Raw genomic sequence first — 15,854 nt, 5'->3', positions numbered from 1 at the left:
TCTTTGATCTCAGAGTGTTCATTGTGCAATCATGACTTCGGGGTTACGCCTTGAAACTTGTACACAATTGGCTTTGCTATTGATCCGGATGAGGATGCCATTTGATTATATTACCTGTACATCACAAAGAAAAAGAACGATTAATCACTGGATACATATAAAACATTAAAAAAACAAAAAAAATTGATATTCTAGAATTTATTTTACTTCTTGTGATTTTTTTTTCTAATATTTTTATTTTTTATTTTTATTTTTTTATTTTTTTATTTTATTTTTTGGGTTTTTTGAGATCATAAATAAAAATTAAAAAACAATTAAAAAAACAAATTATTTTTATAAAAAATGAAGTTTGGGGTTTGAAAATGCGACAGTGCGCGTGCCAAGAGGGGCACGGCTGTGGCCGCACAAGCGCATCCTAAAGGGCGACCGTGCGCAGCACGCTGCCGTGCAGCCCTGAAGGAGCACTGTCACGGCTGCCGCATAGCCTAGAAGGTGCGTAGCGGCGCGCCGCCGTGCATCCAAAAAAGGGCATGCTAGTAGGAGTCACTGTGCAGCCTAGAAGGGCGTCATGGCAACATGGTGCACACGGCCAAAAAGGGCACTGCGGTGGCTCAGCGCATGCGCATCCTTAAGGGCAAGTGTAGTGCCACACCACGTGCTTCCTCTTCTGGTCACGCGCACGTGAGCGCTAAGTCTGGGTGGAAGGTGGAGGGGGGAAGGTTTCCATACCTTTCCCTCCTTAGCTCTACCTCTTCAACATCAAAAAATAAAAAATGAAGGGGGGAGGGGGCATTTTATAATTTCCCTCCCCTCTTTTCTTTGCATGCACGCGCGTGCGAGTTTTTTTTTAGTTTTTTTTGCTAACTGATTTAATTGAGACTTTCTCCTTCTTCTGATTCCTGAACTATGAGTCCGAGAGTCGAAAGAAAGTAGGGGGTCCCCATTCCTAGTGAGGAATGGGGTGTGTGTTGTGGATACCACAACACACCCTAGGTAAAAAAACTAGCTGACTTTCCCCATGGCACAAAGGTGCTTGCTTGCATTACATAAACTTTGAGCAACTTCATCTTGTGAGCATGTGCTCATCATTGATATGACCTTGATCAGACAATGGACATTTTATGATTATTTTATTGCAACTATGGTGGTTCCTTTTGTCTTTCCTTTGGTTGCCATGTTGCATGCACTAAAATTTGAGCAAGTTCCTATAGCGACATGGCACCTACCATCAATCTAGGGGAGATTTGATGGTACCAATCACCCAACATCTTTTCTGAGTGTGAATCCACATGGATCATGACACAATACCAAATTTGACATGTTGGTGGGGTTGTTTATGATAAGTGGTTTCTATGATATTGTCTTTAAATCAGGTCCCACCACATTATAATTTCATAAGGGGTTGTCATGTCGCTATCGATGAAGTTCTCACAATTTCTAGTGGCGACATAGCAACTACCATGACTTTGCAGAAATTTGGCGTCGTGAAAAGAAAAAGTAACATGTTCTTTCCCTGGTACCTCCTTTACTATGCTTGACATTTTTAACATCCCATCATGCTAATGCAACTCAAAATTTATGGTGCCAATATTTACTTTTGGACCTACCATATTTCTCTTTTGCGAGAGGTCACCATATCATGACTGGTAAAAATCTTGCAATTCCTAGTGGTGACATAGTGACCACCATTGATTTGAAAATATCCAATGGCATAGGCAAAGCACATTAAAACTATACTAAATATTAACTAGGTCCCACACATGGTACTTTCTTGGTTGCCATATCATGTGCTACAAAATGAATGTAAATTTCTATAACAGTAAGGCAAGCACCATAGATTAAAAAGATCTAACGGTGAAGAGAATTTTCGGAGATTATGGAACAAAATGAAAAATATTTTAAAAGTTCTTGAAAAGCTATGTACCTTTTCAAAATGATTTTTCCTACTCGATTTATAAGGAAAATGCAAACGACCTAAAGGGCTTACCTAGGGCACAAAATATAGGATACTAATTAGGGTTTTTCTTAGGGTTAATAATTTTAAAAGGAACCAAACCCTAATTAATTTACAAAGACACATAATGATAATTTATCTTCATGGGTCAAGTGGTTTTACTAAATTCAAGGTGTTAGAAACATTATACACCTCTTAGGCCTCAAATGGACAATGGGTACACATGCATCAAAAGTGCTTATAGGGCTCATAGTGACTCAAAAGATTGGAAAGGTACTCAAAATGGGGAATGAAAATTTGAGTTCCATTAGTGGCTCTATCTAGGATAGCATGCCGCTTGCAAGCATGACACGGATTCAGATCTCTGGAAGAAGTAGACCACACACTTGACAATAAATAATTTCTCTCGAAGAACTTATTGAAAGCAAGAAATCTACTCCTACTATGTACAAATGATGGCCCCAAGCCTCTAGAAAGTTTACAAAGCTTCTTACCTCTATCATACACCTAATTCTCATTGACATCTTCTTGAGGTAAACTAAAATTCTCATTCTCCTTTGTTTTACCCAACACATCAACACTTTCAATCATTTTGCTAGGCATAAAAAAACTATCATCATCACTTTCATGGTACATATAAAAAATATTATCACTCTCTACAACTTTTTCATTATAAAAATATGAATCAGCATGATCATAACTACTAATATCAAATTGAAACTGATCATCACTAACTCACTCATGGACACCTTCAACCAGAGACACAAAACTTTGGTATTCTACTTCATTCAATGAGTTACATGAATCAATTTGTAACTCACCTTGTGCATATGGATATGAAGAGAATGTAAAATCTGATTTCTCCTCATTTTTAATATTAGTACTCCATAAATTAGACTAAACATATGCTACAATTTGCTTACACTCCAACAAATGATTAGATACCAAATCACAAGAATCATCATGAAATTGCATTTTCATAATATGTTGATCTATATCAATTTTTTCCTCAAATAACTCATTAGAATGAATCACTTCATTACTACCACTTTCCTCATCATATGAACAATCAAAATTTATCTTAGCACCATGAAAACAAAAATAAAATGAACCAGCAATAGACATTATCTCTACATCTTCCTTCTCAACATAGAAGTCATCATGTGTATTGATGTGTGAACTACCATCACATAGACCTCCAAAAATTGACATAGCATATTCTGAAACTATATCTTCTTCAACATCAAGTTTAGGGGAAATGACTTCACCATATGAAAAGGCAAATTGTGACAAAGCACAAACATCCTTTGATAGATTTGCATACCTTTCAAAATCATGAGCCAACAAATCTAAAATTTCATCAACACTTAACAAGACCTCATCATTAATTTCTTCTCCTTAGTTGTGATTATTATACAGATAGCTTGACACACTTACAACATCAGACTCATTAGTAATACATTCTAAAAACAAGAACTTTGATCATCACACACATATTCTTCTTTAAACAATACCTCAACAACCAGTATCTTAGCACATTCACATTCATCTCTAGAAGAAAGATTCTTACTGTTGTTACACATTTCCTCTTCTTTACAATCATCATCATAACAAGATGAATCCACATTATGCCTATCATTGAATTGTTGATTACTGTCCTTTGATTTATAAAGATAAGATTCTTCATCTTCAACATCATTTTCAATGGATCCATTGCATTCATTATCATTTGCAGCATATTCATTTCTATTATCATTAGATTCATTAGCATTCAAATCACTTTCAATATCCATGATAAAATCTTGGAATTCAATAATCTTTTCTAACCTTGGCTTTGCTGACCAATCAATTGAATGTGGCATAAAAACTTCTAAGAGTACCATTAGCCATAAAGACTCCTCAGGTCTAAGATACCCATCAAGATTCATAACTATTGATTTAAACTTCACATAAACTTGAAAATTATTAAGACCCTTAATATTACCAATTTCATTTCTTATGCGAATGACGACCTTATTATGAATCTCTCTCTTCAGCATAGCAATATTTGCATGAACACTTTCAAGAGTTGGAACATCACTTTCACACCTAGACTATGAATCCATCTTTTAAAATTTTAAACTTTTATCTCTATTTTCTTAGTGTTGAAACCACTAGATGGAGGCAACCATTTCTACCATTCAACTTTCCTGAAAGACAAATACATGAAAATTAAAAATACCTTTATGTGTTGCTACATGAAACCTCTGAGCTGTTGATGGGCATTGTGTAAGGATGAAATCCTTCAAATCATAGATAAAATCTTTGTAGCCTCCTTGAAGAGGAAAATGAAATCATAGCAGTGATTCAACCTTTGAAATCAATTACTTCAATAGATACAAACAACCACATAAACTATAAATCAATAAACGTATACTTCCTCTTTTCCAACAAACTAGATCTGCCCATTAATGCTGAAAGTCTTTGATATTAAAATAAACCATGCACTAGTATAGAGATTTATACTAGAGTCACCACTCACACTTTGTGAAAAATGATTTGAAACAATTTAACACATGTAAATTTTAAACCAGACTTTCAATATGAAAAACTTGCAGATCGTCAACATCTTGAAAAGAGAATACACTTCATAAACCAATTCCTGACATTGAAACTTATGGTAGTACTTTGAAAACAACACCCAACTAAATTGATTAAAGATAAAACCTAGTAACAATACAATTTACATTCAACCTTCAAAGATACTGCTATCCTAAACAAAGCATCACTAGGGTGCATGATATTTTGAGTAAGAAAACTAAAAAACACATCAGACAACTTGCTACTACAACTTTTCTCATGCACTTCTCCTATTGTATTGAATCTCCTTTTCTCAAATCTCAAGGTTTGTCTACCATTTAGATTCAATAGAGTCCCTAGCAAAGTTGTCATTTTGTTGGTGACTTGAATGGGAAAAACCATACTAAAAAAAAAAGATTGAAATATTCAATTCACACCAAAGATTCTTGTCCTTTTAACAAGGTGTATTGCCATTTTTTTGGCTCCTAATTTAATAGATTTAAAAAATAACAAGAAACCATACTAATACATCTAAGGCTAGTAAATTCTTATAATGGATGCACTTGACTGCCAATCTTGGGCCAACTATAAGGCTAGACCCTTCTACTTTAGGCTCTGCAAAACCTAGGCGGGTGTACCTTAGATTCTCTTATATGGTACTAATGCTAAAACATATACTTGAATCTTTAAAAAGTGGATAAAAACCCTAAATATCTTCTTATACTTATACAATAACATAGGAATGAAATAGCTACAAATCATAACCTATGAACCCATAAGCTAAGTGAGCATTAATTCCTTTTAGCCCACTACAAAACATGAAAAAATGAACTAATTTGATTAAAATGATTTGTGCAAATGACCTTCATCTTAGCTTGCATCTAATTTAGTTATCAGTGCCTTATCCATTGCAACATAGAGTCATTACTAGGAGGATGACCTAACTTGATTGCCTTACAATTAAATTTATCAACTAAAATCCCCAAAATCCATTCTTACTAGCATCTCCTCCATACACCCAAAAAACCTATCAAATCATTGAATCATTTACTTAACTCCTTGAATTAAAAGAAACAATAGATATAACACACAACTCATCCAAGTTTTCTTAAATTAAATGAACCTTATTCATTCAATCACAAATTTAACAACATATGAAGAATTAGGAGACAGAATAAGAGAACACAAATAATTCACTATGAATCTCCTTTTGTATTTATCCTTGGAAAGACTAAATACATTAACTAGTAACACTAAATGAAATTGAAGATATATCACATGATCTATCATCAATCTTTATTATCTCAAAGAAACAATACATGAAATGAACCTAGAAACCTACACAAGAATGGATGTGTGGTCTTCATAGCTAGAGTTGTACTCAATAAACATGATGTAAAACCAACCAACAACCTGGTCTCATAGTAAAAATAAGAACCCTTTATTGGTCTCTCAAATAGCAAGAAAATTCCCAAAATTTGGACCCTTACAAATGAGAGGAGAAGATAATATATAGACAAGAAGAAGTTTCTAGATCAGATTTGATGATGTCATGTGTCCACTTGTAACTCTTCCTATTGTTGTTGAAATGTCTCTCTTCTTTCTTGGTGGTCGAGAATCAAATCTCATCATAGCCAAATAACTATTTTGCAAAATATCTCCTTAGAGTGATGAGAAAAACTATTTTATTGGAAAATATTAGATAAGTAAGAGCCTTTAATTTAATTCTCTTTGTCTTTGTCTGCTCATGATCATGAAATTCTAAACTACCTCTACAATTGCCTTCAAGATATTTACTTTTTCTTTGGTGGTCATTTAGAATCAAATTTTATATGATTTTCCTCCACATTCCCTCTCAATTAGAAAATTTGATCCTTACTTAGAAACTACACTTGCAAATCAAATTATTCACTCATTCAATTTGGCACTCTGTAGAACCATGCCTTATTCCTGCATTGTTTATCAAATATATCTACCACCCTAGGTAAAAAACTAGCTAAATTTCCATGTGGCACAAAGGTACTTGCCCGCATTACATAAACTTTGAGCAACTTCATTTTGTAGGCATGCACTCATCATTGATATGACCTTTGATCAGATGATAAACATTTTACGATTATTTTATTGCAACTATGGTGGGTCCTTCTATCTTTCCTTTGGTTGCCATGTCACATGCAATAAAAATTGAGTGAGTTCCTATAGTGACATGGCACCTACCAATAATCTAAGGGAGATTTGATGGTACCAATCACCCAACATCTTTTCTAAGTGCAAATCCACATGGCTCATGACACAATACAAACTTTGACATGCTGGCAAGGCTCTTTATGATAAGTGGTTTATATGGTGCTATCTTTTAATCAGGTCACACCATATTATAATTTCATGGGGATTTCCATGTCACTATCGATGAAGTTCTCACAAGTTCCAATGGCGACATAGTGACCACTATGACTCTACAAAAATCTAGCGTTGTGAAAAGAAAAAATAACACGTTCTTTCCCCGGTACCTCCTTTACTATGCCTGACACTTCTAACATCCCATCATGTTAATGTGGCTCAGAACTTATAGTGCTAGTATTTACTTTTGGACCCACCATGTTTCTCTTTTGTGGGAGGTTGCCATGTTGCAACCAATAAAAAACTTGCAATTCTTGGTGGTGACATAACGACCACCATTGATCTAAAAAGATCTGACAATGTGGGCAAAGCACATTTAAACCATACTAAATATAAACTAGGTCCCATAGGTGATACTTTTTTGGTCGCCATGTCATGTCCTATAAAATGAATTCAACTTTCTATAATGATAAGGCAAACACCATAGATTGAAAAGATCTGAGAGTGAAGAGAATTTTGGGAGATTATGGAACAAAATGAAAAATCTTTTAAAAATTCCCAAAAAGGTATATACCTTTTCAAAATGATTTTTCCCACTTGATTTATAAGGTAAAGGTATACAACCTAAAGAGATTACCTAGGGCACAAAATGCAGTATACTAATTAGGGTTTTTCTTAGGGTTAACAATTTTAAAAGGAACCAAACCCTAATTAGTTTACAAAAACTAGGAACAATCACAGAAAGATATAGAATGTCAATTTATCTTCATGGGACAAGTGGTTATACTAAATGTAAGGTGTTAGAAACATTAAACACCTCTTAGGCCTCAAAAGGATAGTTGGGTAAACATGCATCAAAAAGTGCTTATACGGCTCAGAGTGACTCAAAAGTTTGGTAAGGTACTCAAAATGGGGAATGCAAATTTGAGTCCCATAAAGTTCCATTGTTGATAAATTGTTAAAGATTCTAATTCACCCCCTCCCTCCCCTCTCAATATATTTTTTATCTTGTTTACTCCTGCATAAATGAATAATTCTAGTATTAAATGTTTTAAAAACATGCTAGTTAAGAGAAAGAAGATGTCCATAATTCATAAGGATATGCCTTTTCTTCTAAATTTGATTGATGCAAAAAAAAATCACATAATTGAATCCAAAAGAAAAAGTGTTAACGTGATTGTTGTTCACTATGGTATTATAATCAAATAAAAAAAGAAAAATATCTATGGTATTTCATAAATTGATTTTTTATAGTAGGACAACATCCCTCATTGAATTCATGACATGGGTTCATATACATGAAATGTTAGTAAATCCATAATGTAATTTCATATATATTAGTATTCTATATTTGCATTTTACTATTGACCTTACTTTCTTGAGAATAAAATAGGATATTCTTTGAGCTTATAGATCAAATCAATTCTCTTTGTTGCAAATGGATTAATTGATAGTCCTAGTTATATGAGCCTATGAAGTTCCTTTATTTGATCTAGAAGTTCCTCAAGGAAATCTCATCATTTCTCTATTCAAAAGAAGCATGTTTTCTAATAGAGGTATGTATTATGTGGACTTGATTGTGGGAATTATGTAAATATAATCATTATGAATGTTAATTTCAAATGTTCACTAAGTTAATATCTTGATTTTAGGCAATGCAAGAGGTGGACCTAGTTCAATATCAAAGATCAATATTAGTTTTTCTCAGGTGATTTTGCCTCCACTATCACACACATGGTACTTTTGAGTAATCAAGTTAGGGATAATTGAAACCTCAATCCGTAAGTATGGATGAAAAGTGATGCTTAAAAACATAATTTCTAGTACATATTTAGATGTATGTTATAGACATCTATAATTTTTTTAAGTTATAGATTGTGGCAAATGTAAAAATTTTGACTCCTATAGGTGAGGTTAATACCCTTGAAAACAAAGAAAATTGAAATAACTCAAAGACCAAAAGACTTTTAATCAAAATATCTTAGTAATTTTCTCATTTGAAAACCATCAAGGTATTTCAACCAACAATTATTTTTTGAATATCTTCATCATATACAACATTCACCCATATATAAGAGTTAATCATAGAAGGTATATGCATTGGTGATGACCACACATAATTTGTTAGAATATATGGTCTACCAATATAACTGAGAGGAGGGGGGGAGGTGAATTAGCTATACAATTATAACCATATTTATCAACTTTAATTAAACTTAACCATAAGAGAAATATAATCAAAAACCATAACAAGATACTCATGCACAATGACACCAGATATGTTAACTAGGGAAACCCTTGATCTAAGGGAAAACCTCGGTGGGTATGGTACCGATAAGATAATATACTAATATAATTTTTTCTTATTAGAGGATGGACCCTATTAGGAGTCTATAAATACATTCAGTACATATGAATCCCTATTAGGAGACTTTGAATCCTTATTAGCAAATTCCAACCCTGTTAGGACTTGTGGAAGAAAACTAGACCCACTGTCCAAATAGCTTCAGGGAATGACCAATGTACCCACTGTCCAAATGATCTTTGTATTATTCCTTACAGAATAATATAATTTTACTACACTACTCCTTCCTTTTTCTTTGTCCTATCAACTAGACTTTTCTTCTTCTGATCTTGTAACTAGCTCACAAAAATCACATCCAATAATACGTTGGATCACTTACATGCATTTACCAAGCACTCTGCTTCTTTTTTCTTTTCACAGTTCACACTATGATCTCAACACCATAACATGTTTACAAACAAGGAAAACATATTTCTTTATAAAATATCTTCAAAATAATTCCTTGAGTTGGCCTTGAGGCTTACCCAATTAAATATAATAAGATAATTAATTCTTAATTACAATAGCATTATCGGCTCATAGCCTATACAAAAATTTACATGTGTGACATAGGGCTTGTGCACTTGTTGATGTCACCAATAGATTGTCCTCTATCACCACCTAACCATACATCTCTATATTATATCTCAGATTAAAGATATTGAACAAACATCAGGAACTACTTTCTAAGTACTTTATTTATGTGTTTCGCTTTGTAAATCAAACATAATTTTTGTACATCTTTGACTTAGACTTTTCTCATTGAACCTTAGCATCAATACAAAATATAGAACATGTCCTTAGGCATGCATCACCAAAAAATCAAAATATTGTTCCTACAACTAAGATCTTTTTTTGTTACTTTGGCAATCTTCATAAACTTACTGCTATGTTGACATCAATGACAAACATAGTCATCAATGCAACATGCCAATACTCTCCAAAACTTAGGATACTCCCCCAATGTAGTATCATTAGCATTCATGCTAATAATATCCCCCTTTGGCATTGATGGCAACATAGATGAAAAAGTATCTAAGTCCCATGGATACCAAAACAATACTTTTCTTCTATTGTTTCTCTACAACTTCTCAAATCCTCTTCATCAAAAAAATTATAAAAACCTCTGGAATACCACTTTTTTCATCATCTTCTTAGGATCAGCAATAGTTATTCACACGAAACAACTTGAAATACATCAAGTGCATATCTCCTAAAGGTATTCCTTAAAGATATTCCTTCTTCTCTTACATGAGTCTTTCTAAATCACCCTAATAAGATATATCTCCCCAATTCAGGTGCAAGTCTCTCCCATTCATACTTAGTAGATATTTTTCCAACATCTTCTTCCCCATTGACATCAATGTCAAAGGCCTCAATATGTCTAATTACTTGTCATGCCCAAAATATAAGGGGCAAAAACACACAGAACCAATTTTATTTTATTTTTAAATGTACTATGATCCAATAAAATAATACAGTTGACAAGGTTTAGATGTTTAACCACAATGGAGTGGATTGCTGGAGGGGTTTAAGATTCAAAAAGTAAAAGGTACTAAGAAGCTAAAAGCAAGATTATCGTAGACAATTAACAAGGTTAGGACTCTGCTAGATCTTTTCGAGAAAGAGATTAATTGGGTGAACTGAAAGTCTTTAAGTAATTCCATTAATGAAATTAAATGACTAATCTAACTAACTAAGTCATAGTCCAACAATTTTTTTTAATGATACAATTTAATTACAAGTAATAAACCACTTATCCCTAAAAATGATCTAATTGGCTAGTCCCTCTTTTGGCTTGATAACTGGAACGTCATTGCAATCTTAATCTTTTACTTTAGGCTTAATGTCATTAATTAACTTCTTTAAACTTCATTCTAATTTACGTTTTAAAACTTTAATCCAAAATCCATATTAACCTTCAAATTTTCTCCAACATATGTATACAATCTAATTAATTAATTTAGTGTTTGCTATAAAAATTGATGACTAGAACAATTTCAAATAAATCTACATTTTGATCTGAACCTTATTCTAACTATGATGAGATTTAAGTCCAACGTTACATTGCCAATATTTTGACTAATCTAACTAATTCACATTAGTATAAATTAATTAATAAAACATTTTAAAAATTATTTTAAATTAAAACATTCAAATTTCTAGTTAAAAATTTTTAAATTAAACTAATTTAATACTCTAACATCAAAAACATTATTATATACTAACATCCATACCAACATAAAACATTTTATCTCTCTTAATATTATCTAATGTCTACAATTCTAACTAAGTTTTAATACCACTCTTATTCAAAATTAAATATAAATTTAAATCCTAACTAAATTAAATACTACTAAAATAAACTAACAAAAAAAATAAATTCTAAACTAACATAATTTTAATACTAAACTAAAGATATGTCAAAGCTAAATTCAATTATAATTATAATAATAATACTAATTACACCACTATCTTCTAACATAACTAACCCCAATACTAACATTCTAACTAAAATCTATGACTAACTACATTTAATATCACCTAACTACATACTAACTAATCTTACTAACCTAAATTGCAACTTACATACTAAACAACAAAAAAAAACAAATATATAAAAAACAATATACACTACCCCCCCCCCCCCCCTCTTTTTAAGCTACCTACACCTACCCTTCCCCTAGGCCTGCCCCTCGCGCGGTCCAAAGCCTGCGCGTGGCAAGCCTGTCCCCTGTCCCACATGGGGAAGACATCACACAATGGGGGGGACGAGAGAGTAAACACATCTCTCCCCTTTAAAAATAAATCATTTCCTTCCCTCCCAACAAGAAACAAGGTCATCGCAGGGGTGGGGAGAGAGATATGGGGGTAGGTTGGTGAGTTTCCATCCCCCCCTTAAATACTTTGCTTAAAAAAATAAACTATCTCCTACCCTCCTTCATGTGATGTGACCCCTGTACTTGCTGACAGGTGGTGGGGGTTTTTTTTTTATTATTGAAATCTTTTATGTTATCTGACTTGTATCACAAGTCTTATGGAATTAAATGCCAAAAAGTTTTATTGGTGAAAAAAAATGTCAACAAGATTTTCTATATAATATTTTAAATTTCAAAAGTATTTGATATATATTCTTTTTAAAGATTTAATAATGATTTTTATTTGAAATCCAAGAGAACAATACAGAGAATATTCTCTGTGACTAGGGGAAATTAGAATTTCTTCCATACATTTTCCAGAGGGCCTTTTTAGACCTGGAGGTGCACATTTGTTTTTGAAAGCCAATTTTGACTAAGTGTTGGCATGTTTTCTTGCTAAAGTTCTTTGATATGCAAGATGAGTTTAAACATTTCTAGAGGCAATATGAAGTTATAATCCTCTTAATCAAATTGATACAAAAGCATGCAAAGGATTATAATCCTCTTAATCATATTGATTTTGTTATTTATGAAACTTAACAAGGAATTATGACCCTATATTCAGAATTCAAAAAGGTGATGAATAATTCTTATCAAATTTAATTGTATTACTAATGAATCTTAACAATGAATGTGATGACTTGGTGATCACAATGTAGGATTATTATTACATGCTAATATTCAAAACATCGAATTGAAAACTTCAAAACATCAATTGTCTTTCACTATCATAATTGAAACTTAAAATTTCCCAATTCAAGACATTATCTATCATTCTAATTTCTCACATACATATGCCAAAATTTGGAACCTCATGAGAGAATTGCAAGGAGAATTTTATAATCTTTTCTTTTCTCTATTATTCATCCTAGTTCAAGGCTCCATTGGGAAAGAACCAGTAAGAAAACCCGATGTCTTTGCCACTACATCAAAATCAATTACAACTTACAAAATATTACAATTCAATGAGTTTTCTTCAAGGCTTGCACAAGAGAACTTTTATCAAATGTCTTAATTGCATCAAGGAAAAACATGGAAGAGACAAGAACCAACATAGAGATAACAACACAAGGAGATAAGCAAATATAACATGCATTCCCACCCAGTTGCACAATAGGTCCAACAATGAACCAATATAGGGGAAAGGTGGATTTTCTCAATAGGAGAAGTCAATCACCATACCTTCACTTAGCCCTTTCGGGGCTAAAACTTCAAGAACTTCCATTCTTTCATAAGGCCCTTTTGAGGCTATATCCATAGGGATTTTCATTATTTTCCACATTCAAGAATTCTCAATAACAACAAGGTATGGGATGACAAGTAGGGGCCCATAAACCCTACCCTTTCTCCCGCCTCTCTCCATGAGAGGAGACTCTACACTATTGAGGTCCAACTAATGCCCTTTCCCCAAGCATGGCCACTTCTTCCCTATCCAAGGGTGAGTGTTACCAAAACATCCCCATGAGAGCCTCTCAAAACACAATCAAAACATCAAGAAGGCATATGAATAACATCAAAAGAAGACAAGATGAAATCCCTCCCAAATCCACCCCCAACACACAACAAGAAATGCAAAACTACATAATGACTCCAACATGATTCAAGCAAGATTCAAAATATGAACACACATGAAGAACCATTCATGGAGTGGAGAACTCCTACCTTCATAAAAGAGTTATGGCAATGGTGGTTTGAGAAGAGCTTCCCTTTCTATAATCTTCAAGACTTCCTCCAAAACTAGAGGATTGGGTGACAAAAAAACTAAACTCCCCCCCAAAATGCCTCTAAGTATGGTCCTTAACTCTACTAAGCTTCAAGTAACTCAAGATGGAGGTTTGGTTTTACTAACCCAAGTAAAGAACAACCCATTTTCGAAATCAGCCTATAATAGGGTTTTTAAGAGACCCTAAGAGTCAACCTAGGAGGCTAAAGGGTTGGAAAGTACCCCCACCCATACCCTTACCCATAGGGGTACTTAAATTTAATGTCTCTAAGCCTTTAAAGGATTATTAGGAACAATTAAAAGTTAGGAGAATAGTAAGATCAATTTACAACCTTTAAAGAATTACAATATAAGGTTAGCACAAAATTAACAAGTAGTTTAGCTCCACTTTTTCGTTGAGTTGTCTCGGCTAATTTCCTGCACACTCATTGCACACATCAGTAGGTCCAAAACCACATGCATAATATGAATTACATATTAGAGGAATTATATAAATTAAAGCATCCATTTCTCAATTAAATAGTTGTTTATCTAATTCTACTCATATTTCTAACCTTTCAACTTGCATAACCAAATGTATTAGTGTTGCATACATTTTCTTCATCGTTATACATATTTATAAGCATTAAATGAAAAAATAAAATAACTAAAGTAAGCATCACACATCGTAAAAATAGCTTAACAATGTTCAATGTATCCAATAATGTTCTGACATAACAAAGCATGAGCATCAAAATAATAATGTATCCTCAATGCTAGGATGGGTCAGGGCGAGGCCTCACATTACTGCTCCAATTCTTCAACCAACTATATTATCCAAAGACACTATCCAATACCAAATATCAAAAGTCCTCAATGACTTTGTCCATCATAGATACTCCCCCATATAGGAAACATCAGTATGTAATCTAGTCTCACAATAGTGTTATGTACCACTAGACTGATGCACTTGCTGCATCATCTACTCTATAGGGACATAACCCCAAGCATACCTTCTTGGTACTCAAATGTATCTTTTGATAAAGGCTTTGTAAAGATTTCTGAAATTTGATCTTTAGTACTTATATGTTCCATTTTAATCCCTTTTTATGTTTCCTTCTCTCAACACTTAATACGTAATAGATATATGCTTAGTCTTAGAATGGAATATAGGATTCTTAGACATACTCACTGTACTTTTGTTATCATAATAAATGATATCAAGTTTTGCAAACTTAGTCTTGATATCCTTCAGCATTTGCTTCATTCACATGACTTGATTAAAATTATTTGTTGCAACAACATATTCTTCCTTATCTATTCTTTGCAAAATATAATTGTGTTTCTTGATTAGCCAAGAAAACAATCTTCCTCCAAGGAAACATGTTCCACTAGTGGTGCTCTTTCTGTCATCCATATTGCCTACCCAATTTGAATCAGTATAAGCACATAGAGTGAAATCACTCGATCTATCATACCATATCCCAAAATCATATATTCTTTTCAAATATATAAATATTCTCTTAACTGCTACATAATGATACTCCTTAGGATCAACTTGAAATATATCTACAATCCCAACTACATTTTCTATATCTAGTCTAGGGTGAGTCAGATATTGCAAACCTCCAATCATGGATCTATACTTCTTTTTCTCAACTGTAGGTATCTCATCCTTGTTGGATAACTTATGAATAGTTATCATAGGTGTACCAATACGTTTAAAACTTTCTAATCCAAACCTTTTCAACAAATCTTTCAGGTGCTTAGCTTGTGAAGTGAAAATACCATCACTATTCTACACAATCTATAATTCTAGGAAAATTTTCATTTCTCCTATCATGCTCATTTCAAACTCATTCTTCATCTCTTCAACAAAATTATCACTTTCCTCATCATTACCTCCAAATATTATATCATCAAAAATTATTACTATTATCAGCAAACCATTCTCAATTTCTTTCAAATACAAGTTACTATCTGTTATACCTTTAGCAAATCCAAGTTTTTCCAAATATTCATCCAACTATGCATACC

Source organism: Cupressus sempervirens, chromosome 9, assembly GCF_028749045.1.
Source record: "Cupressus sempervirens isolate cs-2001-9-10 chromosome 9, ASM2874904v1, whole genome shotgun sequence".
NCBI lineage: Eukaryota > Viridiplantae > Streptophyta > Pinopsida > Cupressales > Cupressaceae > Cupressus > Cupressus sempervirens.
The sequence above is the reverse complement of the archived record's forward strand: the minus strand, read 5'-3'. Positions refer to the sequence as shown.